Source organism: Zingiber officinale, chromosome 9B (assembly GCF_018446385.1).
Source record: "Zingiber officinale cultivar Zhangliang chromosome 9B, Zo_v1.1, whole genome shotgun sequence".
In the NCBI taxonomy this organism is placed as follows: domain Eukaryota; kingdom Viridiplantae; phylum Streptophyta; class Magnoliopsida; order Zingiberales; family Zingiberaceae; genus Zingiber; species Zingiber officinale.
The window spans coordinates 57,824,467-57,830,434 of NC_056003.1; the positions used below are offsets into that span (position 1 = coordinate 57,824,467).

The following is a 5,968-nucleotide window of genomic DNA, read 5'->3' on the forward strand; positions in this document are numbered from 1 at the left end:
TACAAATACTCCCTCCATCTTAGAACAAGATATCTACTCCATAAATCGAAGAAAGAAATCCAAAAACATAAAGATTACAAGAATTCTTGATTCCAATTCAAGAAAAGGAAAGAAAGAAGGCTTATCTATGATGAAGATGGTCTTCGGATCCAATCCACGTTCCCGGAATCGAATCGGTGAAGATCTTCCCTTAGATCACCCAGAAATCCACCCAAGAATGGAAGGAATCACCCAAATCTTCCTTTCTCTCAAAGGGGAGAAGATCCCCTTTCAATTCATGAAGGAAGCCTTATATATAAGAGGGGTTTGGGCGCCACACGACCGTGAAACATGGCCGTGTGAGGTTCATACGGCCTGCTCCATTCTCTTCTCTGCCAACCTTACACGGTCGTGTGAGCTACACGGTCGTGGCTTGCCTCTACCAAAGCCCCCCTTGCACGAACGTGTAGATCTACATGGCCTGAACTGCCTTTGCCTATGGAAACCCGGCACGACCGTGTGGTACACACGGCCAACACTCTCTTGCTCACTGGAAACCTCACACGACCGTGTAGCATACACGACCGAGGCTTCTCTGGTCTCTGGAAAACTGACATGGTCGTGTGGTGTACACGGCCTAGGCTTCATTGGGCTTCAAAGCTTGGCACGACCGTGTGAGGTTCACACGGCCAGGCCATCTTCCCTCTCTGCTGCAACTACACGGCGTCTCATCTCCACACGGCCTGGGCAAACCCCCATGGCAGGTCCGTGTGGGGTTTATGTATCATGGCTTCCTCCATCGCTTTGCTTGCAGATTTGGCCTCGAACATGCATCCTTCACCAAATTCGACTCCTGTGTATAAAAATTGTACAAAAGCATATCTCCGAACAAAGAGAGTAAATATGCTAAAAAGGAAAGCTGGAAGTACGAAAATACGTAGACAAAGCATGTGCAGAGTATATAAATGTGCGTCAAAATATGCTAACAAGTGTATACAATCTACTCACATCACACCCCTAGACTTAAACCTTTGCTTGTCCTCAAGCAAAATGCTGCAATCTAAATTCATATACTCTACAATGCTCTTATATCCCTAATACTTTCTCCTAACTCTATCAAAAAGTTTCATTAGTAAGCATGATCATGAAAACAAGTTAAGTTTGGCTCAAGCATAAGTACCCTGTGCACAGTGCAGAATCAACTCAAAACTCTTCAAGTTTCAATCTATGTCCTAGTCAAGTCGTCATCAAGTTTGAATTCCTAATGTTTCCGGTGATAGACAAGTAACCAATGATAGGCACTTACTTGCCACACACTTGGTTTATATTCCTCAATCAACCCAAGGTCTCAAAGGCGTGCTCAATCTCAAGAGAAACTAAGTAGTCATTTTCCCCAGTAACCTAACTCGGTCTCAAAGGGGTGACTAGCTAGATTCCACTCACGACAACTATTTTTTATATCCCTTATTCACTTTTTTTCTTCTATTTTTTCACACTTTTTTTTCATCATAAGTATTTGCATTGTGCAAATATTATTCACAAATGTACTTTTGGCACAAATCTTGGGATATTTTGATTTTTTCAAATGAGCTTACATGATTTGAGTCTCATCCAGTAACCAAAATGAAATTTGAGAAATCACCATCGAAACCAAGTACAAAACAAACAAGATGAATCATGACTATTTCAATGATATCAACCATTCAAGCATCAAGTATATTGAAGTGAAGATAAGATTCTTAAGGTCAAGCCAAAACTAAAACTCATCTCCATATGATACTTAGCTTATATCATGCTACTCAAGATAGAGAAAAGAGGTACATTAAGCATACTACTAGCATTATTTACAACATCATGAATCTAGATAATGAACGTGCTAATATTTTCACTTAAAGACAAGAAAGCATATAAGTGAAGTTTGATGTTCTCAAGATGAATGCCAATAGAAATCAAAACAAAATGCAAGACATAAGCAAAAAACAAAAACAAACAAAGCAAATCAAATGCATCTAATGCATCCCCCCAGACTTAAACTTTTCATTGTCCCAATGAAAACTTAAAACAATGTGGATGAGATTTTAAGAGAAGTTACCAAGTGATGAGCTCCAAATGGGTGACATTCATGTTTTTAAAGATACTCCTCCATCCAATACTCAACATTCCTCCACAACTTTGAATTATATAACAATAATATAGACAAAAAATTAAGTAGAGGATACATGTTTATTATAAAGAGAGAACTAAAGACATAAAAAAAAAAAAGGAAAATGAACTTGGGTTGCCTCCCAAGAAGTGCTTATTTAAGGTCATTAGCTCGACCACCTCATTAGATTCATCTAAATCTTGCTCTTGGAGGGGTAAGATATTTCAACACCCTTCTACCAAAGGCTCTTATTATGAAGGGAGCTTTCAATATAGGAGTTAAAAAGTGAAGTATCGCTCTCTCTATCTTTGTCTTCTTTAAAGTTCTTTCGGGTGGTCGAAGACGGTTCAGATTGAGCTTCCAATTATTAGCCCAAGTGAAATCTACACATGCAAAGAAAATACAAATCTCCCACAAACATATTAGATAAGATAGAGCCATAACCGTATTAAGATAAACAGAATAAGAAATAAAAACTGAATCACATCCAACAAAGTCAATAATAGGTACCTCTATAAATTTTTTCAAAAGATCACAAGAAGTACTTACCTTGCTTTGTTGAGAGATACCTAATATTTCTAAACATGTGGATGTGACTTCCTTTGAATCAAATGATGGTTCTGGCCCTGGCTCAGGTGCTGGCGATATCAAAGATGGTGATTCTTGAGACTCAACCATATCTGCATGAGTCCCTACACATTGGTCCACAATATGCTCAATCCTTGCAACTCTTACAACATCTAAGGATTGTGTGGACAAAGGAGGTGATTCTTGAGATGCTGCTTCCACAACACAACTCCCTACACATTGTTCCATATCAACATCATCAACACAAACATCAAAAAACAAACCCACATCAATATCCTCAATAGGAGAATCAACTATAGGAGGATCAATAACTTCACTTGCAGTTTTAAATTGATCTACCACATCATCATCATCTGAAAATTTAATGTCACTACAACATCCTATAAAATTTGGAGGTAGATCTGAAAACTTATTTACCACTGCTTTATCTTCACAATCCTCATCTGAAGAGTCTTCATCTTTATACAAATTCAAAAATCTGCACTCAACCTTATCAGTGTCACAGAATTTTTTAAAGTCATAGTTCTCATTGACCCCCACTAACCTTTGTGGAAAAGGAACCCTTAGTGAAGGTCTTGGGAGAGGTACTTCTAATTTCCCATATTCCCTTTTAGCTTGTGGAGGAGATTCAACTTGCTTATCTTGTGTTGGTATGATCAATCGTTGAGGGAAAGGAACTTGTGGCATTTGGGAATCTCCTGGAATAATGGAACCGAGTTCATATGGTCTTCTATTGTTCTTTTCCTCAATTCTAAACATGTCCTTCTTCAGAAGTTCTTCATGATTTTTTTCAATTCTCAACCCAACATCATTACACTTTTCACTAGATCTTGTCTGCGAAGAAGGGGGATCTTCTTTAAACCAATTTGAAACAATACTTTCAATCTTTGCCCCTAAATGTTTGAACTCCCCGTTCTGTGACTTGTGATTTTCAGAACTCATAGATGGTTGAGTTACAATTTGTTTGATAGGATCTATAACATTTATGGCTTACACTTCTTGAATGTTTGAGGGAGATTTCATCCAACTTATGTTCGACCATTCATGGAGGTTCAATGTCACTTGATCAATTAACATATATGCTTCATCTACACTTTTATCCATAAAAGAACCTCCAGTTGATGAGTCTAATAATCTCTTGTCTGAGAAAGAAATTCCCCCATAGAATATGTGCAGAATCAACCATTTTTCAAAACCATGATGAGGGCACTGTATTTGAAGACTCTTGAATCTATCCCATGCTTCAAACAATGATTCTCCATATGTCTGAGCAAAATTTGTTATGCAATTCCTCATATACACTGTTCTACTTGGAGTGAAAAAAATGATTCAGAAATTGCTTCTCCAATTGCTCCCAACTTATGATACTTTGAGGATGGAGAGAATATAACCAAGTCCTTGCTTTATCCTTGATACTGAAAGGAAATGCCATCATTCGAACTGCACGTGCTGACACTCCTTCACATTTCACCATATCACAAATCTATAAAAAATTTTCAAGATGCAGATAAGGAATTTCTGATACTTCTCCTCCAAATTTGTGACCTTGTATCATAAAAATTAACTGGGTCTAGTTGGAAACTTTATGCTTCAATTTGAGGTTGCACAATGGGAGATAAAAATCTTGCAGAAAAGGGTGTAGAAAAATTTCTCATGGGCTTGCTTGACATGTTAGTGCGAATGGATATTCAAGAAAAAATTATTAGAAGAAAAACAATTGAAGAATCAAAGACAAGCAATAAAATGCAATATGAGAAGCAAGAAAAACAATGTAGAATTAAAATTGTAAGAAAGAAAGTGCATAATGAAAACAAGAAAGAAAAGATAAAAGAAAAAAAGAAAAATGTCTAGAATAATTCATATGCTAAAGATTGCAAGATATGTTTACAAAAGAAAAAGAAAGAAAGAGACTAAATCAAACGAAAACAGAGAAAAGTTAGACAAGAATATTAGAATCAAAATGCAAAATTAGAGTTACAACAAAAGGAATTGACAAGAATGTTATACAAGAAAGGAAAAACTTATGAAAACAGAATTCTAAGAGTTAGCTTACAACTATGCAAATGAAAAGAGAAGTTATGTCTAGTCTAACTCAATTGAAAATCCCTAATGTTATACCGCAGTCCTCGGCAACGGCGCCAAAAACTTTTTGTCTCCCGTAAGTGTACGGAAATATCGCAAGTAATATAAAAGATTATCGTATTCACAGGGACTAGAATAAGCACTAAGAATGTCTCAAAGTGAATTAGCTAGACAACAAATCAATGGATTAACAAAGTCTAAGTGTAACTATGAAAAGTAAACAAAAGAATGAAAGAATAGGCAACAAGAATAAAGGCAATGATAAGGGATATTCTAGGAGTTTTGGATTCTTTGTAAGGTTCTTCAATGTAAATGATCTACCAAATCCTTTTTCTCAATTGCCCATCATTTGTAGAAGGTTTTCGGTTCTCTCTTGCAATAGAGAACCGACCTAGGACTGAAATCCATACCTAGATTGATCAATTAGGAATGAATCTATGTTCTCCTTACACGGGCTTGCCTCTCACGTGCATCACTCGGAAAATCAACATAAGAATCCATCGCTCCTCAACCCATCAAGATATAAAGATTAATGTATAAATCTATCCTACCCTCTTGAAATACCTAATTTCCCCATGAAGATAATCCCTCAAACGTCCTTACACGGGCATGTTCCTGTCACAAGGATCCCTCGGAAAATCGAATGAAGAATTACCTCTAAAAGATCCACAAGATATCCAAACTCTCAATCAAGCATGGTAATTAGGCACAATCACAACATTCCACACAAGATCAAATAGATACAAAACATGACAAAATCATAGAAATGGGAAATTGGCATATCCACAAGAGTTTACATCAAGAAATCCTTACAAATACTCCCTCCATCCTAGAACAAGATATCTACTCCATAAATCGAAGAAAGAAATCCGAAAAAATAAAGATTACAAGCATTCTTGATTCCAATCCAAGAAAAGGAAAGAAAGAAGGCTTATCTATGATGAAGACGGTCTTCAGATCCAATCCACATTCCTGGAGTCGAATCGGTGAAGATCTTCCCATAGATCACCCAGAAATCCACCCAAGAATGGAAGGAATCACCCAAATCTTTCTTTCTCCCAAAGGGGAGAAGATCCCCATTCAATTCATGAAGGAAGCCTTATATAGAAGAGGGGTTTGGGCGCCACACGACCGCGAAACATGGCCGTGTGAGGTTCACACGGCCTGCTCCATTCT

At 37.2% G+C, this 5,968-nt stretch overlaps 1 non-coding gene across 1 annotated transcript; it reads left to right on the plus strand.

Moving 5' to 3' along the window:
• Positions 1-3,902: 3,902 nt before the first annotated feature.
• On the plus strand, positions 3,903-4,008 carry LOC122025831. The gene has a single exon (XR_006123857.1). It is a non-coding gene; the product is annotated as a small nucleolar RNA R71 (small nucleolar RNA).
• The last annotated feature ends 1,960 nt before the right edge of the window (positions 4,009-5,968 follow it).